This window comes from Schistocerca americana, chromosome 5, assembly GCF_021461395.2.
Source record: "Schistocerca americana isolate TAMUIC-IGC-003095 chromosome 5, iqSchAmer2.1, whole genome shotgun sequence".
Classification (NCBI taxonomy): Eukaryota; Metazoa; Arthropoda; class Insecta; order Orthoptera; family Acrididae; genus Schistocerca; species Schistocerca americana.
Window position 1 is genome coordinate 632266700 of NC_060123.1, and position 26403 is coordinate 632293102.

Below are 26403 nucleotides of genomic sequence, written 5' to 3' on the forward strand. Positions count from 1 at the left end.
GTGGAAGAAATTTTATATACGCTTGCTATGGTAAGCGTCTTGAGCATTGTGTCAATGGCGTGTCTTCTTAATACTCTATTCATGCGATATTGTCAATGTTCCCTCTAGCTGGTTCGTTTTCACTAGAAACGTCGGCTCTTCTCCATTAAAATCTCCACGATTCATCCGACCAAGTGACACTTTTCCACTGATCCATTACGTAATCTCGATTATCGGGTGCCCACTGCAACCATATCTCATTAAGTCTTTGTGTCAACATGTGAACACATACGGTTGGTCTGATGAAGAGCTTTCCATCCAACAATGTGAGCCGATCGGCGTGCGCTGAAACGCCTGCGCCGGCATCAGTACTGCTTTTTGTCATCATATCTGCCACAGACTGCCAAAACTCCAACATCCACATTCTGTAATGAGGCGTTGACGTCCAAGACTTGGGTGAATGCTCTTGTATTCACCGTCATTCGACAACTTTCCATAGATGGTCACGCCTGAAGTACAAGAACAATTGGCCAGTTTCACCGTTCAGGATGCTCATTCCTAGGCAGCAAGCCATAACACTGACATTTGTCAGAATCTATTAAGTAAAAAAAATTCATCATTTGAGACCTGATCGTCGCTAGAAAGATTTTCCACACATATTTGCTCCGGTCATGTTTTCTTTACGACGTCACTTGCCACCAGGTGGCATGCAATCTCTTCGAGGGCATTTACCATAAGATTTTGGCTGAGCAGTCTGTACGGTAACAGTTATTTTGAATGAAATCACGAATAAACAGGAAATTAGAGTATCACGGAACTTTTGATAAAACTGAATTGGCAGGCTCAGGATGATACCCACAAATTCCATGACGAAAGCCTACTTAAAATTTAAAGAGTCAGCATTAAGGAAAAAATATGGAGATGTTGTACAGCTTCTATTTAACATTCCTGTAGCGACCATGAGGACAAAATCGCTCTATACGCAGATGTACAATCTACCAGATGAAACATTCTTTGGCTTCTATCCAGGGTGGCTGCTTCGAAATTCCGCGGCATTTCGATGGGTGCCTCTCTCACAATCGCCTGGTAAAGTGTCGAGATTGCCCAGACGTTCCATATACAGGGTGTCCCAGCTATCTTGTCCACCGAAAATATCTCTGAAACAATAACAGCTATTGGAAAACGACTTTCACCGGTATCAATGTAGGACTGGGGCCCATGAATGTACATATTTGGAAACATTCAAAAACGAAAGCATATGTGTTTTTTAACACAAACTTATGTTTTTTTAAATGGACCTCCTATATTTTTTCTTCAGCAATCCATAGCATGACAAAGCACATACACAATGGCGTTGATTGCATCGCAATATCCCCATTACATCCCGAGATATTGAGACGCGAAGTTGACGCCTGAAACACCCGACATGCGCTGCTAGCGCACGTCCTGAGGCTCAGGCGTGAACCCCATGCTGCCCGTAATCACGATGTGATTGACATGTGTAATCACACCTCCATACCTATCAAGAGGGTCACTTACTTGTCAATCACATCTTGGCCCCCATTTTATCGATTGTAATCTAAATAGTGCAATGTATGTTGATTTCCTACGTAATGTTCTACCTATGTTACTACAAGATGTTTGACTGCATGACAGAATGGCGATGTATATCCAACACTGGAACAACCGTAATAAAATTTTCTGTATTTAAAAACCTGTTACCGACTGTTCGTCTAAAATTGTGAGCCATATGTTTGTGACTTTTACAGCGCCATCTGCCACAAAGCGAAAAAAGTGGTGCAACTAAATCATTGATATTTCTTTACATACTACACGAATATGCAATAAAAATGGGGGTTCCTATTTTAAAAAAAACGCAGTTGATATCCATTTGACCTATGGCAGCGCCATCTAGCGGGCCAACCATAGTGCCATCTGGTTTCCCTCTTCAAGCCAGACAAGTTTCGTTCTTTGTAGTTTTTTCGTTTGACGCTTATTTCGTGAGATATTTGGCCCGGTCTCGATCAATGGACCACCCCATATATATATCGTTATCCCACGTCTGCTCGACCTATCCACGTAGTTCTAGATGAACTGTTTGTTAGCGAGTCGGATGAGTCACTTCTCGTCCCATCATATCCCCCACGTGCTCGATTGGATACAAGTACGGAGATAGAGTTGGGCAGGTGAGTTGCTACACATATTACAGAGTACGTTGAGTTTCACGGTCGGTGTGAAAGCGAGATTTCTTCTGTTGGAACAACACATCACCTTCTCAAGCAACAACGACAAAAAACGGATCTAATAACATTCTTCATATACCGAATACTGATTAGCGTCCCCTCTTGAAATACCTAAGCTGAATGAGAGTTGTAGCTTATCCCAGCCCACTCCATAAGACCTGGGGTGGGGCCAGTGTGTGTTGGACGAATCCACTCTGCGAGACAACGCTCACCAAGTTTCGTAGTACGCGCAAACGACCATGACTTGTGTGCACGGTGAATTTGATTTCATCACTGAAGACCACGGAACGCCATTACATCTTTCAAAACATCTTGAAACAAAAAACAAAGTTCAAATGTGTGTGAATTCTTATGGGACTTAACTGCTAAGGTCATCAGTCCCTAAGCTTACACTTAAACACAAACACACACACCCATGCCTGAGGGAGGACTCGAACCTCCGTCGGGACCAGCCGCACAGTCCATGACTGCAGCGCCTTAGACCGCTCGGCTAATCCCTTGCGGCACACCTTGAAACAGTCGAACTGTGGACGACCAGCTACAGGTGAGCGTTTTGATACGTCTGGGCTCATAAGCCATCTTACCTGTGCTGTGGTAGCAGTACGATCTACCATTGATTCCCTTGCAATATGACAATCCTGGAGAGGGTCTGTGTTGCGTGGACGTCTAGAACCCACCTGCGGGTGTCATAATGTTCGCTTGACCACTGATACCAGCATCTTTGCACAACTGACGCTGCACGCCTAAAGTATGTGGCAATTCTCCGACAGGACCATTCCGCTATTTGGAAGCCCGCATTTTGACCACTTCGAAACTCGGTAAGTTGGTTGTAGGAAGCGAGAGTACGTCTTATTGGCATAGTTGCCTGCTTGCTTCACACTTTTGCACCACACCGAATCTTCTAGCTGTGACCATTCCATATTAAAGGATACACACAGATAGCTATCTGTTGATGGATAACGCTGATACCACTATCAGTATATCTGCTACCCCTCTGGTGGCCTATGTCGTCATCGGATCAAAATCGACGTAGTATTTTCAGGTGTACAATTTTTTTTGCCTGCTTTGTGTGTACGTGTGTGTGTGTGTGGGGGGGGGGGGAGGCGGATATGCGTACGTGTGCGTGCGTGTGATTGGGAGGGAGGGTGTGTGTGTGTGTTTTTGTGTATGTGTGTGTGTGTGTGTGTGTGTGTGTGTGTGTGTGTGTGCATTTTTGTGAGTACGGTTTTAAGATATCTGTGTGTTTTAATTTTTGTTAAATTTTTACTCTTTTACCACTTTTAACAGCATTTATCTCACAGAAGATTATAATAAGGACGCTAAGGACTATACTATCGTGTGCCTAAACCATTATATCATCGTCATCATCAGCAAGAGCAGCATCATCATCATCATCCTCACATATTTGTGGACGTAAACGAAAAGCACTCCTCATACGCTCAACGGTTTTTTCTTCACAACTTGTTAACCTAGTGCTATGATATCCAGTTGGTTACGTACGCCTTTCTCTGGTTGTAAGAGGTGTGTTAGTATCAAATCTCTCTCTGCGTTAGGGAAGTGTCCTCTTTTCGACATTTAACTTAAGAGCTACAGGAGTATTTCTTACGATAAGCGATCCTTCCAGTATCATAATGGATTTTATCTTTATCCAGTGTTGTAGCACGAGCTAAAACATTGCCGGTCACACGTTTCATGAAGTTTCATGAGCCTGAGAACGGTACGATGCATGTTCTCGCCTCCATAATCGCCGATACTGAATATCGTCGACGATTGCGGTTCTTATAAAGATAAACAACAAATGGGCTGCTGACTCATTTCAGGTTGTTGAAGTAAAAAACAAAATCCCTTAACCATCATTCTGATTTTATTTTCATCTTTACCCAGGCTACTTTTGATTTCAGTGATTCACTGATCAATGGTTTTGATTCTAATGAAAAAAATAAGAAGTGGAGCGGGTATCAAGTTGCCTCTGTCATGCAACCCAGTGTTAATACAGCGGATAATATGACGATATTCAAGGAATGTGCATGTTTCTGATATAAACGTGTACTGGTATAGGCTTTTATAGCAGGTTTCTACAAGTTATTATTTGGCAGCTGTGAGCAACATTCTTGAGCATTCGGGTCAGTAGCCAAGAAATTACGAATCAGATACGATATAAAAAGTCCTGGAGGAATACGGAAGTCGACAGGAGGCACAGAAGAGTGTTTATAGGACTATTTGTCAGTGTGAAAAATTTACTTGATGAAGGGCAACTGTATCATAGTGAGCTCCTTTCATAGATGGCAGAACGACTGCGCGCGCGGTGTAAGTCATTCTTCCTTCGCAGACAGTCTATAGTCGCCTCTGACAGCGAGGCGGACTCAACTCAGCTAAAAACAAGGATATGATGATTTATCCTACCGCGACGCAAAAGCTTAAACTGGGACTGGCCAAAGAGAGCGCTGAGCGGTAGAGTTAGTTTCAGTTCCATTATACTTTCAGACATAAAGGCGCCTCGTCTTCCGCCCTGGTCGTCAGCAGCAAGTGGTATCTCGTACATTTCCATTTGTCTGATATAGATGCATTCAAGTAGCAGCATTCAGCGTATTGGTGAGATTACGCCAAGTTACGAGTATTTAGACTACATTCATATGAAAGGAATCTACGAGAACATTCATGTTGGGCAAAATCCTGTCTCTTTCGCATTGTGTTTCACGTGAGGATTTCACGTGCAGCATACTGCGGCCTTTGTTCTCATTTTCCTTCCGTTCATTACACATAGTGATACGAATCCGTAGCTACGCTAGGGATCTAGAAATTCAAGTGAGTTACAAATATTTTCTCTCCCTAGTGAATATGATTTCCTTTGAAGTTCTGTAGTCTGTGAACTGCACTTCATGCACATGCTCAGTATTTAATTAATCTACTTCCGAGCAACTTCCACCTTTCTCTTTGGGTTTTACGTAAACTTTTCCATCCCCCGTTGTTATTGGAAACGTGATATCACGTTGTTAATGGTTTCATATTTACTGGCTCGGGTTCTACTTCACTGCATAAACTACATTCATAATCTTATATGGATACTGTTGTGCAGTTTCAAAACGAGTGGCACCTTACACTGAGATCAGACCAAAAGCGCAAAGCGTTCGCATAGAGTAACCAAGAACGTGAGGTGTCCTTAATCAGCTGATACTGCCAACAGTCTGCGACGTACTAGCGAGAATTAGTTGCCACAGTAGCATCCGTGCGAAATAAAACGTGGGAAGGTGACGGCACTAAACTAACGTGGCTCAATAGCTAGGCTCAGTAGAACTAAATACACTCCTGGAAATTGAAATAAGAACACCGTGAATTCATTGTCCCAGGAAGGGGAAACTTTATTGACACATTCCTAGGGTCAGATACATCACATGATCACACTGACAGAACCACAGGCACATAGACACAGGCAACAGAGCATGCACAATGTCGGCACTAGTACAGTGTATATCCACCTTTCGCAGCAATGCAGGCTGCTATTCTCCCATGGAGACGATCGTAGAGATGCTGGATGTAGTCCTGTGGAACGGCTTGCCATGCCATTTCCACCTGGCGCCTCAGTTGGACCAGCGTTCGTGCTGGACGTGCAGACCGCGTGAGACGACGCTTCATCCAGTCCCAAACATGCTCAATGGGGGACAGATCCGGAGATCTTGCTGGCCAGGGTAGTTGACTTACACCTCCTAGAGCACGTTGGGTGGGACGGGATACAAGCGGACGTGCATTGTCCTGTTGGAACAGCAAGTTCCCTTGCCGGTCTAGGAATGGTAGAACGATGGGTTCGATGACGGATTGGATGTACCGTGCACTATTCAGTGTCCCCTCGACGATCACCAGTGGTGTACGGCCAGTGTAGGAGATCGCTCCCCACACCATGATGCCGGGTGTTGGCCCTGTGTGCCTCGGTCGTATGCAGTCCTGATTGTGGCGCTCACCTGCACGGCGCCAAACACGCATACGACCATCATTGGCACCAAGGCAGAAGCGACTCTCATCGCTGAAGACGACACGTCTCCATTCGTCCCTCCATTCACGCCTGTCGCGACACCACTGGAGGCGGGCTGCACGATGTTGGGGCGTGAGCGGAAGACGGCCTAACGGTGTGCGGGACCGTAGCCCAGCTTCATGGAGACGGTTGCGAATGGTCCTCGCCGATACCCCAGGAGCAACAGTGTCCCTAATTTGCTGGGAAGTGGCGGTGCGGTCCCCTACGGCACTGCGTAGGATCCTACGGTCTTGGCGTGCATCCGTGCGTCGCTGCGGTCCGGTCCCAGGTCGACGGGCACGTGCACCTTCCGCCGACCACTGGCGACAACATCGATGTACTGTGGAGACCTCACGGCCCACGTGTTGAGCAATTCGGCGGTACGTCCACCCGGCCTCCCGCATGCCCACTATACGCCCTCGCTCAAAGTCCGTCAACTGCACATACGGTTCACGTCCACGCTGTCGCGGCATGCTACCAGTGTTAAAGACTGCGATGGAGCTCCGTATGCCACGGCAAACTGGCTGACACTGACGGCGGCGGTGCACAAATGCTGCGCAGCTAGCGCCATTCGACGGCCAACACCGCGGTTCCTGGTGTGTCCGCTGTGCTGTGCGTGTGATCATTGCTTGTACAGCCCTCTCGCAGTGTCCGGAGCAAGTATGGTGGGTCTGACACACCGGTGTCAATGTGTTCTTTTTTCCATTTCCAGGAGTGTAGTTTGCGGAACGTTTTGCAATGGTGGAGTCCTTCCCACTCGTCTCTTATTGGGTGCCTAAAGGATGCTGCTTTCTAGAATAGCTATACGACAATTCAAGCAAATCACATTAATGGTGTTTATTACAATAAAGTAGGTATACTGGTAGAAGCTGACCTTGTGGAAGATCAGTTTGGATTCCGTAGATATACTGTAACACGTGAGGCAATACTGACCCTACGACTTATCTTAGAAGCTACATTAAGGAAAGGCAAACCTACGTTTCTAGCATTTGTAGACTTAGAGAAAGCTTTTGAGAATGTTGACTGGAATACTCTCTTTCAAATTCTGAAGGTGGCAGAGGTAAAATACAGGGAGCGAAAGGCTATTAACAATTTGTACAGAAACCAGATGGCAGTTATAAGAGTCGAGGGACATGAAAGGGAAGCAATGGTTGGGAAGGGAGTGACACAGGGTTATTCGATCTGTATATTGAGCAAGCAGTGAAGGAAACAAAAGAAAAATTCGGAGTAGGTATAAAAATCCATGGAGAAGAAATAAAAACTTTGAGGTTCGCCGATGACATTGTAATTCTGTCAGAGACAGCAAAGGACTTGGCAGAGCAGTTGAACGGAATGGACAGTGTCATGAAAGGAGGGTATACGATGAACATCAACAAAAGCAAAACGAGAATAATGGAATATAGTCGAATTAAGTCGGGTGATGCTGAGGGAATTAGATTAGGAAATTAGATACTTAAAGCAGTAAAGGAGTTTTGCTATTTAGGGAGCAAAATAACTGATGATAGTCGAAGTAGAGAGGATATAAAATGTAGACTGGCAATGGCAAGGAAAGCGTTTCTGAAGAAGAGAAATTTGTTAACATCGAGTATTGATTTAAGTGTCAGGAAGTCGTTTCTGAAAGTATTTGTATGGAGCGTAGCCATGTATGGAAGTGAAACATGGACGGTAACTAGTTTGGACAAGAAGAGAATAGAAGCTTTCGAAATGTGGTGCTACAGAAGAATGCTGAAGATTAGATGGGTAGACCATATAACTAACGAGGAGGCATTGAATAGGACTGGGGAGCGGAGAAGTTTGTGGCACAACTTAACTAGAAGAAGGGATCGATTGCTAGGACACGTTCTGAGGCATCAAGGGATCACCAATTTAGTAGTGGTGGTTGTGGTGGTTAGTGTTTAACGTCCCGTCGACAACGAGGTCATTAGAGACGGAGCGCAAGCTCGGATTAGGGAAGGTTTAGTAAGGAAATCGGCCGTGCCCTTTCAAAGGAACCATCCCGGCATTTGCCTGAAACGATTTAGGGAAATCACGGAAAACCTAAATCAGGATGGCCGGAGACGGGATTGAACCGTCGTCCTCCCGAATACGAGTCCAGTGTGCTAACCACTGCGCCACCTCGCTCGGTTCACCAATTTAGTATCGGAGGGCAGTGAGGAAGGTAAAAATCGTAGAGGGAGACCAAGAGATGAATACACTAAACAGATTCAGAAGGATATAGGTTGCAGTAGGTACTGGGAGATGAAGAAGATTGCACAGGATAGAGTAGCATGGAGAGCTGCATCAAACCAGTCTAAGGACTGAAGACCACAACAACAACAACTTAACTTTGGTTTACAAGAATGTGTCGCAAGCTACTGGCGACATTCAAATAATAAGTGTCTTTCACTATATAGAATGTCCATGCAAGTGAGGGATATTGATCACAAGTAACAGCTCTACTAGTGTCCTCTTGTAGTCGGGGTCTACTAGTGCCCGTCTTCTATTGTCCAGCCGAGGCTGGCACGAGCGGTGCTTAAATTCTCTTCGGCTAGAGGCCGCTCCTGTCGTGGTGCGGTCCTAGTCAGGGTACTACTGGCTGACGTCGTCTCACAGCCTCCTCTACTGTTGCGTCCTTCATCTTCGTGCCGGCGTTCGTCGTTACACCGGAACGCCAACGATTAGACATATCCATCATTAAGGGGTGGTAGACATGGAAACGGTCAAATAAATCAGTAAACGGTGTGAAAATTTCACTGTCTAGGATTCCGAGTCACAGAAAATATCTGCACTATTAACTTAAAATATGTCATCCTTGAAACTGAAAGTGCTTAATTATTTTTGTAGTTGAATTGAATTTCTTGTCTTGGGCGAATCTTTGTCATGCAAATATTTAGAAATTGTCAACAGTCGAAAGCAAAAATTATTATTAAATTTGGAAGTACTGATATTAGGATAGAATGATTAGCTTTTGCAGACAACATGGCGATTCTATGTCAAGACACTCAAACAGCAAAGAACTGATAAAAATTCGTAAAAGTACAACAGGAAAAGTAGATCTACCAAAATCAGTAAAAAACCGACAGTTTAGAGTGGAACTCGCGCTCTCAGTATTCCACACGAACTTAATTATGTATATAAACAACAATAACGACAAAATAGTAATAATCATAATGATTATTTCATGTCGTTGTATGTGTTGATGCATGTCCTTCTACTCGGAGCCACTTCGGGAGCTTCCGCGTCCCTAACCCACTCCAGTTATCCAAGTGGGGTAAGGGAATCTACAGTTTAACGTGAAGTCCGAAACACGTGTTGTTTCTGGCTACTCGTCACATCATCAGAAGTAAGGTTAGGTTAAAACGAGGACTGTGAAATCCGTGTTCCGATCGACATTCGAACCCGCGCTCTCTCGATTTCCAGGTACGCGCTTTACCGCTTTTATTTTTGTTAAATTGAAACTGGAGCAACGAATAGCTAACTATAAAGCTCCTAATTAAAACTGTTCTTTTTTCCTTGTTTACAAAAAGTTGTAGAATAAAAAACGCATCTCAAAATGTACAAAGCTGATGTACTGGAACACAGTCATCAAATCTAGGGGTCTTCATGAGGCCGAAACGCTCGTTTTAGGCAGAGTCGGAGACACTGAATCAATTAAAGTGAGAGAATAAAAAAGAGCAGGAAAAGTTTAGGTCCAAATTATACTTAATAAAGGACACACGGACAGCTAGCAAAATAAATCAATTGAGAACACTGCAAATATTTTTCAGATATAAAAGAAAGCGGCCTAAAAATCTAAGGGCATATTAAAAAAATGGCACCAACCAGATTAACTAGACAGGTTGTGGAATTCTACGAAAGTCCAGGTAAATCTTAATTAGCAATATTAAAATTGGTCGGAGCTGTATAAAATTGCCTAAAGGAGTCCAGTAAAATGGTAATTACTAGTAGAACGTTTTGCAGGAAATTTTTTGATAAGCTTTATTATGTTTTCGAGGGTGCTGAATACGAATATTTGAAGTGCCACCAAAGCTTCTACCCGGAAATGGCTCAAAAATGGAAAAAAAACTATGAAAATAGTAACGTTTTGGGTTTTTCGATAATAACTCTGAAAAGGCGCGCTGTTTTCAGCAAATTTTACTATTTATGAAAATGAAGAAAATAAAATTTCCCGCTGAATAGATCAGAGCGACGTTTCTTGTCAGATAAACCATATGGTCTCTAGCGTATGTCTGTTTCCGTAAATTTGGAGTAATCTTTAAAAAATTCAAAGAAGTTTTATCCGCTTCACATATCATTCACCACTGCCCTCCTCTTTATTTCATTCGTCTGCAAACTGAGAATATCTTTGGGTATGTTTCACGTAAGTAAGATAACAATGGCCAATTGCAGTTCATGCAAGATACTGGGTTACTAATTAGGGTTGAAACCAGTGTACTTCGTTTGTTATAATAATGAGGCGATGAGATTCCACAAAGGGAAATGATAACAACAATGTGAATTACGTCTTACCTTCTTCTGTAGCAGCCCTCGTTTCATTCTCCTGTTCCTCCTCTAATTGGAATGCGGCTTCTTCTATGTCTTACAAAATCGAAGTTGCTGACATTCTCGCCAACCACATCGCACCTCGACGCAGAGCTTCGAGCAGAGGAGGCCTGCTTTTCGGCAGTTGCACTTGAAGGCACGACACCCGGTTTTGCAGCTGCATGCGATATAGGTCAGAATAACATCGGATACCAGGGATTGAAGCATAGTGGTTGGAACCAGGAAATCCTCTGAGCTCGTTCCTCTTTCTTCCGAATTATTATGTTTGTTCATTCATTGTTCTACCTGGTGGTACACTCGAAGAACGTGCTGGCAAGCAGTACCCTCAGTTGGTGGCAGAGAAGCGATGATGGCTGTTGTTCGAACCGAAGATTTCATGTAGCTTCTGTATCTGAGGTTTTTCAAAATCTCTCCGCTCACACAACAATCCAGCTTGATGAAACATCGTTTACCACATCCCACTACGGCCTCCTTGTCCGCATTTGAAGCTTTGAATACTTATATGTCCTGTGACATATCAGTGTTTTTCTTCGATGTAAGGATGCAGTTCACTTTTCCCCGAATGTAAAGAGCAGAAGTAGTGTCACAGTCACTGACTGCAGGCAGAAAAAGGATATTCTCGCAGTGGTCAATTCCCTGAGGAGAATAAAATTATGTGGAATTTTCGCTCTCCCTGGTTTACCAATAATACATTAATTTTTTGATTAAGGCCTGTTAGAATGGCGAGAAGGTCCACACCTTCCCCACAACAACGACGGTTGAGTGTGTAGGAATCAAACACATTGCAGTGTCGATAATGAAGTTATCAGTATCTTACACAGCTTGCTTGCAGTCTACACATGATTTCGTCAATTTTTCAGCTAACACTGATATTAAGCGGCTCATGTGCTTCGAATTAGAGAGCAATTTTTCCTGAGAGACATTTGTTACCATCGCTTCGTGGAAAATTGTTTCTAGTAAGCTGTATTTGTGGGACCTTGTCGCTAGCTTGTTCTTCTTGATGCTGATTCTCAGCTCGTCAGGGTGACCATTAAACTCTACAGCAGATCTTTAACTATATTTCGACTGAATGAAGGAAACAGCTGTCACAGACATTTGCAAATGACCACCCACTGTGTTAAACAACTCGATGCAACATGTAAATGACATTTCAGAAACATCTTATATCTTCACCACGGCGTGTATCAATTACCAAACACTCCAATGACATCATGACACAATGCAATGGATGTGCAACGAGGTACGGTAAGAGCGCAGTGACGTAGATCCTGAGATGGCGCATCTCCTTGGCTTTGAAACCGCGCTAACTTCAACATGCACTGCACGGCTTACCTTGATGTGATGAAAAAAAGTCAATGACCTATTTAGTGGGACATTTTAACCACTTTATTTTCGTAAATAGTCATCATTACCGCCGTTTGCGTCGCACACGAGATACAAGCGAAAAAACCAAAAAAGTACCATAAAGTCTGTCACGAAAACTTTTACAAAACTTCCCAGTGTTTGACCTTTCCGAGCGCCACTAGACTGGACGATACAGACTTGTGGACAATATGCACTATGTGATCAAAAGTATCCGGACACCCCAAATACATACGTTTTTCATATAAGGTGCAGTGTGCTGCCACCTACTGCCAGGTACTCCACATCAACGACCTCTGTAGTCGTAAGACATCTTGAGAAAATAGAATGGGGAGCTCCGCGGAACTCACGGACTTCGAATGTGATCACGTGATTGAGTGTCAGTTGTGTCATACGTCTGTACGCGGACAGAGACTGCCACAGTTGAAGAGGGTAGTAATGTGTAATAGAAATTCCAAACTGCAACAGGATCCACTGCAAATACTGTGATAGGCGGGAGCTGAGAAAACTAGGAGTCATGGCCGAGTGGCTGCTCATAAGCCACACATCACGCCGGTAAAAGCTAAACGATGCCTCGCTTGGTGTAAGGAGCGTCAACATTGGACTATTGAACACTGGAAGATCGTTGTGTGGAGTGACGAATCACGGTACACTATATGGCGATCCGCTGGCAGGGTGTGGGTATGGTGAATTCCCGGTGAACGTCATCTGCCACCACGTGTAGTGCCAACAGTAAAATTCGGAGGCGGTGGTGCTATGGTGTGATCGTGTTTTTCATGGAGGGGCTTCCACCTCTTGCTTTGTGTTGCACTATCACAGCATAGACCTACAAAAAAATGGTTCAAATGGCTCTGAGCACTATGGGACTCAACTGCTGAGGTCATTAGTCCCCTAGAACTTAGAACTAGTTAAACCTAACTAACCTAAAGACATCACAAACATCCATGCCCGAGGCAGGATTCGAACCTGCGACCGTAGCGGTCTTGCGGTTCCAGACTGCAGCGCCTTTAACCGCACAGACCTACACTAATGTTTTAAGAACCCTCATGCTTCCCGCTGTTGAAGAGTAATTCGGGGATGCCGATTGCATCTTTCAACACGATCGAGCACCTTTCCATAATGCACGACCTGTGGCGGAGTGGATACACGACAATAACATCCCTGTAATGGACTGGTCTCCACAGAGTCCTGACCGGAATCCTATACAACACAACACCTTTGGGATGTTTTGGAACGCTGACTTCGTGTAAGGCTTCATTGACCGACATCGATACCTCTCCTCAGTGCAGCTCTCCGTGAAGAATGAGCTGCTATTCCCCAAGAAACCTTCCAGCACCTTTCCGATGGAGGGCGTGACGAACTTGTAAGTCATTTTCAGCCACGTGTCCGCATATTTTTTATCAAATAGTGTATTTACGCGCTAATAACATGTAATACTTATAATGTAATCAAGCCTGACGCCTATCAGGAAACATTCGATACCAGTGGGTACCGATCACTTCATTTATGAAAAACTGTAGCTCGGGCAAAACCGATTTCTCTGTAGCAGACGTATATTGTGTACTACTGCTTTCATTCGACATGAATATAACAATTTCTAACTTAACATACCTTTGTTAAGATATAAAGCTATTTACCGAAATGTTTTGACTTAATTTTGTTAAGTAAAGAATATGTACATTCAGTTTTAATACTTTTGTTGCCAGCCCTGTCAATGATTTGATTCGTGGGCTGTTATTGTAACCTATCTGATCTCTCTTGTTTGGCGGGAAGAGACGATGAAAAAGGCAGATATTTACGAGTATGTACAATTGTGACGACAAGCTGCAGTTTTGTAGCTCATGTTAGCAACTGGAAATTATATTATGGATAAACTGAAAGAACCAGAGGTTGTACAGAGTTTCAGGAAGAGCATAAGGGAACAATTGACAGGAATGGGGAAAAGATATACAGTAGAAGAAGAATGGGAAGCTTTGAGGAATGAAATAGTGAAGGCAGCAGAGGATCAAGTAGGCAAAACGACAAGGGCTAGTAGAAATCCTTGGGTAACAGAAAAGATACTGAATTTAATTGATGAAAGGAGAAAATACAAAAATGCAGCAAGTGAAGCAGGCAAAAAGGAATACAAACGTCTCAAAAATGATATCGACAGGAAGTGCAAAATGGCTAAGCAGGGATGGCTAGAGGACAAATGTAACGATGTAGAGGCTTATCTCATGAGGGGTAAGATGGATACTGCTTACGGGAAAATTAAAGAGAACTTTGGAGAAAGGAGAACCACTTGCATGAATATCAAGAGCTCAGATGGAAACCCAGTTCTAAGCAAAGAAGGGAAAGCAGAAAGGTGGAAGGAGTATATAGAGGGTCTATACAGGGGCGATGTTCTCGAGAACACTATTATGGAAATGGAAGAGGATGTAGATGAAGATGAAATGGGAGATATGATACTGCGTGAAGAGTTTGACAGAGCACTGAAAGACCTAAGTCAAAGCAATGCCCCAGGAGTAGACAGCATTCCAGTAGAACTACTGACAGGCTTGGGAGAGCCAGTCCTGACAAAACTCTACCATCTGGTGAGCAAAATGTATGAGACAGGCGAAATTCTCTCAGACTTCAAGAAGAATATAATAATTCCAATCCCAAAGAAAGCACGTGTTGACAGATGTGAAAATTACCGTGTTTAATGTGTTTAATAAGTCACAGCTGCAAAATACTAACGTGAATTCTTTACAGACGAATGGAAAAACTGGTAAAAGCCGATCTCGGGGAGGATCAGTTTGGATTCCGTAGAAATGTTGGAACACGTGAGGCAATACTGACCTTACAACTTATCTCAGAAGAAAGATTAAAGAAAGGCAAACTCACGTTTGTAGAATTTGTGGGCTTAGAGAAAGCTTTTGACAATGTTGACTGGAATACTCTCTTTCAAATTCTGAAGGTGGCAGGGGTAAAGTACAGGGAGCGAAAGGCTATTTACAATTTGTACAGAAATCAGATGGCAGTTATAAGGGTCGAGGGACATGAAAGGGAAGCAGTGGTTGGGAAGGGAGTGAGATAGGCTTGTTGCCTCTCCCCGATGCAATTCAATCTGTATATTGAGCAAGCAGTATACGAAACGAAAGAAAAGTCGGACTAGGTATTAAAATTCATGGAGAAGAAATAAAAACTTCGAGGTTCACCGATGACATTGTAATACTGTCAGAGACAGCAAAGGGCTTGGAAGTGCAGTTGAACGGAATGGACAGTGTCTTGAATGGAGGGTATAAGATGAACATCAACAAAAGCAAAACGAGGGTAATGGAATGTAGTCGAATTAAGTCGGGTGATGCTGCGGGAATTAGATTAGGAAATGAGACACTTAAAGCAGGAAATGAGTTTTGATATTGGGGGAGCAAAATAACTGATGATGGTCGAAGTAGAGAGGATATAAAATGTAGACTGGCAATGGCAAGGAAAGCGTTTCTAAAGAAGAGAAATTTGTTAACATCGAGTATTGATTTAAGTGTCAGGAAGTCGTTTCTGAAAGTATTTGTATGGAGTGTAGCCATGTATGGAAGTGAAACGTGGACGATAAATAGTTTGGGCGAGAAGAGAATAGAAGCTTTCGAAATGTGGTGCTACAGAAGAAAGCTGAAGATTAGATGGGTAGATCACATAACTAATGAGGAAGTATTGAATAGGATTGGGGAGAAGAGGATATTGTGGCACAACTTGACAAAAAGAAGGAACCGGTTGGTAGGACATGTTCTGAGGCATCAAGGAATCACCAATTTAGTACTTGGGAGCAGCGTGGAGGATAAAAATCGTAGAGGGAGACCAAGAGATCAATACACTAAGCAGATTCAGAAGGATATAGGCTACAGTATGTACCGGGAGATAAAGAGGCTTGCACAGGATAGAGTAGCATAGAGAGCTGCATCAAACCAGTCTCAGGACTGAAGACCAAAACAACAACAACATTATTTTGGGAGCTGAATAATTATTGTGAACCAGTTGTCTGAGTGGTCCAAAATTGCAGAAGCTAAAATGAGTTAACTTCTGTTACTTAATAGTGAATGGCAACCTTTGCACTACTACGAATTTTGAATGTTCTAGGTTTCTCAGTACAGGAAAGACACGAGGCAACAATCATACCGCGAACACGACAACGAAGCCACAGTACAACCAGCTAAAAGCAAGGTGTGTGTTTTATCAAAGTGGGCGTGACTACGTTCAGTTTTTAAATGACGAATATGTGTAACGTTGATATGTCATTGGAAATACAATCCCTTTTGAATGAGCATTTCACACACTGTCCCTCTGAATCTCAATATCGCACTGCCGCGATCTGCTAGGATTCGAAGATACACCAACAGCGTAAGAGTGCTGTCCAGATCCATGAAAGCCATCAACTCACTGGAAAGAGAAAAATCCAAAGTTCACACGTGTCACTTGATGACGCCACTGAAGTATTCAACACAGTTAAGATCATGAAGGTTGGAACGCCACACATGCGCCTTGATGTCTGTGGACGGTTACTGAAACCAGCCTGAAGTTTTACCTGGTGAAACCACAGGTCGCCTACTGTAAATTGTCCAGTGATTCTCAACCATAGCGTTATCACTACCTGTGGGTATGGCGACGTATTCAGTTCTAGACGTGACTGTGGAACGAAACATAGTGACTGAGGGGGCGCTGGTGGAAGACGGGGGGGGGGGGGGGGGATGCAGAAATGTTTGGTAAGATGTCTGTGTTTTCTTTTACAAGAACCTTACCAACGTTTCTCAGTAAGTAAGTAATTTTCTCATATTCCAAAGATACCATTTGCTTTGCAACAGTAGCTTAGCTAAACACTGACATGCCCAAAGTGTGGGACGATGTCTAAAATGAAATTGCTGTGCGGTGGTAATAAAGGAGCACGTAATACCCGACGCAAGCACCAAGAAAATCCGTGAAACTTCACAACTGTAAAATTAAAACATGGACATTCCTTTAATGTTTTTCTGTTTTTCATCAATGTGATTCAGTCTAAAATTAGCAGCCCATTTAGAGAGGCCAACAGAGAACTTAATAATATATAATAATGTGTAATGTGACTTGAACAGAATTAGAAGTTATTGTATAATAGTACTGTATTATGTCGTGACTGAGACGTGCTACTGTTTGATAACAGATATCGGGTTTTATGAAGCAGAGCATACGTCAGCTTTACATCCAAAATTAATTTCATATTTTTCTATTTCCTCATGTTGACATATGATGTTATTTTTTTCACTAAAAGTAAGCAACTTTGTACTCCCATAGCCATGACACTACGGCTATTCGGACAGTAAGTTCCGACTGATGGAAACCATTGTGATAATCAGAAATATTTTATCTGCAACAGTTAGCTACAGCTTCCAGCCACTGGTCTACAAAGTCACGATTCCGACTTAGACATTTGCCGTAGCTTTGTATCAACTTTCTAATACCCTCGTCATGGAAGACAGCCACCTGTGATTCCTGCCATTTCTCTACGTTCATCTATCGCTCGAAAACGCTGCAGGAGCATTTTCATTGCTCTTGCAGATTGGGACCGAGAATTGTTACGAAGTAAGAACAGTATGACAGTTCTGTAATGTGGGCTGCATAACAGGCGGAATCTCTCACCAGGACCTCATAGTTGGAGGGAGACACTACTTTCTACGCATGTTTATGTGCTCACCATGCACTCAGAACTGAAAGGAGCGAAGTGATGCAACCGACAGGCATACTAGAGACACTGTCGACCACATATGTGCAAAGCTTTATTAGATTTTCACAGTGGTTTCCATTTCTTGACCGATCTGAACTTACTTTCCGAATATTCCTGGAAGATCAGAGTTTACAGGACACGAAATCTATTTACACATGATGTCACTGAAAAACAGAACAACTGCGTTTTTTAAGTTGTTAGTGCGTTTGAGTATCTGTAAGGCAATTTTTTAATAAAATAAACAACTCCTCAAATCATTGGTTTCAGAGGTTTGTTATTTATGGAGAACTGTGAAGTGACATTGGCATATTCAACGAATCATCTATGAAATGATATCGCATGTGGCGATCTTTGATGTCAGCGGCGTCATATCTTCATCAACATCAAGAGTAAAGTTGTGGCGTCTGCTGAGCCTCCAAGCGTGTTTCTTTAGTTTAAGTCTATAGTTATGACTAATTGAATTAAAGAACTGCTATGGTGCAGAAAATATTACCATAGAGAGTGGAGTACTTTAGATTGTCAAGTTGTCAACTAAGATACTGGCCATCAGAGAGACTTTCGCCAGCCTTAGTAGCTGCAGGGGCTGTAGGGGTATACACTGGGTAGGGGTGAGTGAGGGGGGGGAAGGCAAAGATGCAGTAACCGAAGTCGCTAACGCACGGTTGTACAATGGCACTCGAATAGTACGAGTCACGGCGGTGTATCACGTTTTCACTGCCACTTGGCCAGCTAGGGGAGGAGAGTCTTCGTGTCAACGTCCTGGATTGAATACCAAACCTGTTCATAGTGTCTCAGAAGATGAAGTAAAGCCACCACGGCCGTATTAACCCTTTCGCTGCTACAAAGACGTGCTCCCTGCATTACGCGCTGTGGGCGATTTTGTCACTGCACTGCCGCCTGTGCAGACACATTGTGTTCCGACTGCTTTGACACTCTTTATCATTCGATTCCACAAGAACTATTTGGCTCAACAATTAGATTTTTACCTATCTTCTTGACTGATACCTTCCCCCCATAAATGACTTAATTCTGTTTCGATGTTCAACACAGTTATTATGCAGCATTAAATATAGTAAACTATTGCACGAAATTTTGAAGAGTTTGCAGAGGTAAAGTCCATAGAGTATACTTTCCGGATGGTCTATTTTAGTTGCCACAATGTTGAGAATGAAATGTGGACAAGATACCTATATATTTCATTTAATTTAAGTACCACGTAAGTGTTGTATGTAATATTGAGAAATATTCCACCTTTCGCGACTGTAACAAAAGTTTTACTTACACTGGGCCCGTTTGGCTTTATTTTAAAGCACTTCAATCAATCAAAAGGAAGTAGACAAAATACATTAAACAAAACTGTGGACTTGCAAAAACATTAGGACTTGAATATACCGTCTGTCAGTGAAGTGCTCAGAGCTATGTCAAATATAATTTTGTGTGTGGCACACACAAACAGCATTTATTTGCTAAAACACTGATGAGCCAACACAAACGTTGAATATTGTGCTACCGCAGCACAAAACTACGAAAGGTGACTTGGCAATGGAGGACACAAAATACAGTCGTCTTATGATGCTTCAAAAGAGAGACACGCGTCTGGTCTAAATAAGTCGCTTATTACAGTTGCAGAAGAGGGATATATTTCAACACCATTGGTAAAACTGCGACTGTGGAACAAAAACAAGAAATAGAACATGAATACCATTGTGTATGTGTCATACCTTTCACCGATGGAAGTGCTTTAAAATAAAGCCAAACGCGCCGTGTGTAAATAAAACTTTTATTACAGTCGCGAAAGACGGAATATTTCTCAATATTACATACGACACCTATGTGGTACTTAAAATAAATGAGATATTGTTATACAGTAAATATTATATGAAATTTAGGTATCTTGTCCACATTTCATTCTCAACATTGTGGCAACTAAAATCGACCATACGGAAAGTATACGCTCTGCAAACTCTTCAAAATTTCGTGCAATGGTTTACTGCATTTAATGCTACACATCAAAACAAAATTAAGTCATTTATGGGGGGAAGGTATCAGTCAAGAAGACGTGTAAAAATCAGATTTTTAAGGTAAGAAAATCAAAAGCGAAATATATGAATTCATCTCTTATTTGCAAGAAATACATTTACCAAAGTTCCTGGACTGCTGAAAAGTGCTTTAATATTGTATTGTACGCAAATGAATTCACATAACATGTTTCGCTGGAGTGCTCCAGAAAGGTAAATGAGTCGCTACAGATCGTATTTTCATCTGTAGCACCCCGAAGTTTAAGCTTCCATTAACATTTGAGTCGGTTAATATTGCTATCTACCTGGGGAGATGTCACAAATAAGAGCGTCCACGATTGTACCAAATGTTCTGGTTAACTCGTGTGTGCAAGTGAAGCACCTTTCCCACCGTTGTCGTCTTCACAATGGACGTACATATCGTGGAACTGAAGTACATCTGTATTTCAACTCTTGCTCGTCAGTAGTTGTTGAAATCGCATACATCCATTTATGCCCAGTATGAGCGGTGCTTGACAGTAGTTATTACCTCAGAAATGAATTCATATGGGTGATTTTTTTTGTTTATTTGCACGGATATGTGTGCAATCCTGGAACACATTTACATCCAAGGAGACCGTCTTCAATTTAGCAATGCGCTGGACCGTTTTGTTGTCGCTCCTCTAGCAGTATGCTACGGTATTGTGGCGCTGGGAATTCATCGTTTATCAGAATTGCAGACACGTATCCAAAATGGGAACATATACAATGTGTAATGGGTTTAAGAGCAAATATTTCTACTGGTGACTGAGGACAGTTTACTGAACAACATGACACCGGTATTTACTTCATTTAGTACTAATAATTATAGTCATTAGGAGTAGAATGTTTTTCTGTTGGTTAGTACCTCCATGGAGTCCTACATGGGACAAGAGTAAGCCATTAATGTTTATTTTCTCGTGGCCCGAAGGTCAGGCGTTGAAGTGTGGACGCATGAACGCAAAACAAATAGTTTATACTGAAAGGTGTAGTCCAATTACTGGTGCAGTCACAGCCATATAGAAAACATCAGCTCGTAGTAATGTTTGTGATGTCTTTCATAGAAGACTGTTGATTCATATAAAAAAGTAGCAACAGAGTGTTCCGTGTACGTACACTGCTGGCCATTAAAATTGCTACACCAAGAAGAAATGCAGATGATAATCGGGTATTCATTGGACAAATATATTATACTAGAACTGACATGTGATTACATTTTCACGCAATTTGGGTGCATAGATTCTGAGAAATCAGTACCCAGAACAACCACCTCTCGCCGTAATAAGGGCCTTGATACGCCTGGGCATTGAGTCAAACAGAGCTTGGATGGCGTGTACAGGTACGGCTGCCCATGCAACTTCAACACAGTACCACCGTTCACCAAGAGCAGTGACTGGCGTATTGTCACGAGCCACTTGCTCGGCCACCGTTGACCAGACGTTTTCAATTAGTGAGAGATTTGGAGAATCTGCTGGCCAGGGCAGCAGTCGAACATTTTCTGTATCCAGAAAGGCCCGTGCAGGACCTAATTATGAACATGCGGTGGTGCATTAACCTGCTGAAATGTAGGGTTTCGGAGGTCGTAACACATCTGAAATGTAACGTCCACTGTTCAAAGTGCCGTCAATGCGAACAAGAGGTGATCGAGACGTGTAACCAATGGCACCACAAAGCGGGTGATACGCCAGTACGGCGATGACAAATACACGCTTCCAATGTACGTTCACCGCGATGTCGCCAAACACGGATGCGACCATTATGATGCTGTAAACAGAACCTGGATTCATCCGAGAAAATGACGTTTTGCCATTCGTGTACCCAGGTTCGTCGCTGAGTACAACATCGCAGGCGCTCCTGTCTGTGATGCAGCGTCAAGGGTAAGCGCAGCCATGGTCTCGGACCTGATAGTCCATGCTGCTGCAAACGTCGTCGAACTGTTCGTGCAGATGGTTGTTGTCTTGCAAACGTCCCCATTTGTTGACTCAAGGATCGAGACGTGGCTGTACGATCCGTTACAGCCATGTGGATAAGATGCCTGTCATCTCCACTGATAGTGATACGAGGGCGTTGGGATCCAGCACGGCGTTCCATATTACCCTCCTGAACCCACCGATTCCATATTCTGGTAACAGTTATTGGATCTCGACCAACGCGAGCAGCAATGTCGCGATACGATAAAGTGCAATCGTGATAGGCTACAATCCGACCTTTATCAAAGTTGGAAACGTGATGGTACGCATTACTCCTCGTTACACGAGGCATCACAACAACGTTTCACTATGCAACGGTGGTCAACTGCTGTTTGTGTATGAGAAATCGGTTGGAAACTTTGCTCATGTCAGCACGTTGTAGGTGTCGCCACCGGCGCCAACCTTGTGTGAATGCTCTGAAAAGCTAATCATTTGCATATCACAGCATCTTCTTCCTGTCGGTTAAATTTCGCGTCTGTAGCACGTCATCTTCATGGTGTAGCAATTTTAGTGCCCAGTAGTATATTAAGGTACTACATCCAAAAAATAGCTGCACTTACACACGTTACATACTGTATGTACAGGGTGTCCCAGAACTGTTGCGACAAACTTCGAAGGGTTTTAGAGGTCATATTGAAAAACAAATTACGGATAGGAAGCTGTGTCCACAACCGTCATCCAACGACGCTACAGAGCGTTGAAGCTATAGCCACCAGAACCTGCCACTAGATCAACTTTTCAGCAGCAAACATGACCCTATACACTGGCATAGTTTATTTTTCTCCTGTATACCGTAAAACTTCGGACGTTTTTGAGGGTTCCAAGAGAAACTGCGGCTGGAAATCTGTGGCCTAATTAGTCATCCACCAAGTCCACAAAGCAGCGCATTCACAGGTGGCAAGGCAGCAGCTAGCTCCATCTTCTCCACTGGCGATATTGCCAATCAGTCGGAATCACCGAATAACAAACAGCATTGCGAGACCTTCCGTCTACGAGGTCACGTTTGCTTCCAAATGGATGGCCTAAAGGTAGGAGTCGGCGCTTGCAACTTCGACGCTCTATAGCGTCATTGGATGACGTTTCCAGATTCGGGTTTCTATCTTCAGTTTGATCCTCAAGGCACTTCCTGCAACCTCTCGGTGTTTCTCGCAGCATTTCTGCGACATTCTGTATGTACTGAGTGTTAGGGTTATAAGTACTGATACTTTGACCGCTGGTACCTTAATATGTACCCAGATGAGTGTGCTGGTTATTTTTACTTGCGTATAACTGTCTTCCTGCAAAAAGTCACGCAATTTATTATCCGATGTCTTCTGCACTGTCGTTCAACCTGTTAGTGGACCATGCCTGTCAGTACACGCTAATAATTTTCCGTCTATACTTCAACACGTGACCAACTGCCCAGGGGAAAATAAGCTTTGACGACTTGTTCTTGCCACTTGTACTTGGAGGTACTAATCAACCTAAAAACACATTGTAACTAATAGCAATAGTTATTAGTCTGTGAATGAAGCAAATACTGGCATAATGTTGTTCAATACACTATGCTCAGTCACCAATAAAAATATCTATACTTTACTCCTAGCACCCTGCGTATATGTTAGCGACACCGTTTCTTCCGGTTGCGATGAAATATTTGTGCGTTTTCGTGGTAGGCACAAGTTACAGATACAGCGATATGGTCTCTGCCTTATCTGAAATGTTTGTCGACATCTTATTCGTCGAAATATGTTTCATTTCCGCTATAGATCCACCAGATAGTGGTTTTTCCTGCAGATGAACAGCAGATGGCGTTAATCAACTTTGAAAGGTTCCTTCTCGTGTAGGAGTAAAACTCGGTGGCACACGTTCAGTTTTTCTTTTCCAGATGTTCACAAATAATGGAAGCACTCGATGCAGTGTGGCAGTACGGGCGCAAGAGCCAATCAGATTCTGGCAACGATACGGAGCCCACGGCACGCTGCAGCAGGTAAACTTTTAAGTACACAGCGGCTTGCTTTTAATTAACTTTGGAAACTTACGCCAAGTAGATCGCGAAAACTTAGCTCTACGCCAGTTGCGCTCCTGCTGCTAGCTACTCTACTCATCACAGAAACTTACAAAATTCCGAATTTCGTGGATGATAGAACACTGCGAATGAAATAAAACGGATAGAACGGAGTATACCTAGTGACACGAGATCTCATTAATTGCAACGTCATTTTTCAAGATGTCCCAGCTAGATTTAAGTGGACCTATTGACCACTATTTTAGTCATGTCAGGAGCACCAGAGTACTAGCTAAAAACGAAAAAGGTTATTACAGGCTATAGGAACCTACATGTCTTGCACTAGTGATGCTGATAACATTAATCAGAAATTAAAATTTTGTCTAGCAATTCTGTGCTCGTGTTACAGAAATGTGTTATGTTATGTGGTGGTACATGTAAGAGAGATGTGATCTAATACGCGAGCGATTCTAGTTACATGTGCTATGGTTCTAATCTCTGGTGTAGTCAGTGGCATAACCACGGTATGGCAGCTGCGGTGCATGCCCTGTAACTCACTGCCATATGGGTGCAGTTTTGTGATGGGCATAAAAATGATGAAGGGAAAATGAAAAGGAAAATAGGGCGGACGAATAAACATGGCTAAGAAGAAGAACAACAACAAATGATTAAATGAATGGAAGATTACTAATGCATGAGATTGGATTACTAATTAATACTCTGCTGACATGAAAGACTTGAAGATCAAATGTGAAATTTTTGACTAAAGTTACAATTGAGATATCCATGGTGAATAAAGTAACATAAGAATTTCGAAGTACGGGGTGCTGTTATCAATCCATGCCTCTTCCTGTTCATTGTTAAACATGTCCGACGAGAGTGTGAACGTTGATTCGACTTCGACACGACATTAACAAGTGATAATGCATTGGTTTTTCCACAGTTGGTTGAAATTTTAGAGTGAACAAAACTTAGCGGTGTTTAACTGCATCTATATTTATTGTATAAATTGTGTAACTGAATGTGAAGAGGTGTTTCCCTTAAATTTTTTCGAAATCTGATTTGTTTCTTCTCAGTAACGCAAATCAAGACGTGTTACAGGATGTACAAACTACACTGAAGAGCCAAAGTAACTGGTGCACCTGCCTAATATCGAGTAGGGCTCCAGCGAACACGCAGAAATGCCGCAACACTACGTGGCATGAACTCGATTAACGTCTGAAGTAGTGCTGGAGGGAACTGACACCGTGAACTCTGCTGGGCTGTCCATAAATCCGTAAGAGTACGAGGTTGTGGAGACCTCTTTTGAACGGCACGTTTTGTGGAAAAGACATTGGAGTGTTGAAATATGTCGATATCAGAATTGATTTACACTTTGCAGCGCTGTGCATAGATTTCAAATTTCGTGGCATGTCGAAAGAGTGTGTAGGACTGGTACTCGAATCTGGGACATTCTACTTCTGCTGGCAAATGCTCAGGCGAGTGGGCTACCAAAGTAAGTTACACGAACCCCCCTTACCGACTGGCAGCACATCTTCTCCTGCCTTCCCAACCTCAGTTCTCTTTCATACCATGCGGCAATAACACCCTTGGAAGAAATATTGAGAAGTATTAGTTTAGCGAAATCCTAGGGTCTCAAGTTCGACTCCCGCTCCGTCACAGGGTTTTAATCTACCAAGAAGTTTCATAATTCTGTTTCTTCAATTCTAGGATTCCCTACGTGTGACACTGAAGTCTGTCAGTAGATGTGGAGCTGGGTCATCAGAAATTTACTAACAGATCTATAAGACGAGAAACTGAAAGCAAATTCGAATATGTAATGTAGATCAGTCTTGTTTCCCCGACAGGAAAGCAACAATGCATTCACATTCTCGAAGACGATAGTACCAACCACGTCAGTGAAATGTCTTGGTGTCAGAAACTACGGACAGGTCTGCTAGGAGAAGTTTGTTCCTGTTTTTCACGTCTCTGTTCTGTGTCGCTGCTGAAACTGCCATTATTTCTGTCTGCGGAGGCGGTCTAGTTTTTCGGTGGGGGAGGAAGTTTTATGACGGTGGTCCGCCACCGATTCGTCACAGTTAAATGGCAAGCAGTGTTACCAGGGACAAACTTCCTGGAACTTTTTATTCCACCTTCTAATAGCCACAGGATCGCTTTTCGGAAGGGTGCAGTCCATTCTCAAAAGAAAGTAATAAAAACAACACAGTATTTATTGTCTTGTTTTTGTGCACGCCCATAGTCTGCAATGGATAACATCAAGTGACTTGAATATCTGTTTCGTTATCTTGTAACTGACAACGTTACCTATTCCCTTTAGGGATCTTCTGCGATGCGGTAACAGAAACGGAACATTGAATAAAAGGTAAACTGGTTACCACAATGTTCTTTTGCACTATAAAAGCAATATTTTCCTTCTTCTTCGCTTCATGAAATATGCTTACAGCCTGTTTCGTCTTGACTGGAGGTATCTGATTTCGGTCGTCCTGCATCTCTCTTTCCTGTTGATTTATATTATTTGTTTAACAATTCAGTTTTACCACTACATGTTGTTTCCATTTTGTACTACTTTGTTTTGTGTTTTCAAAT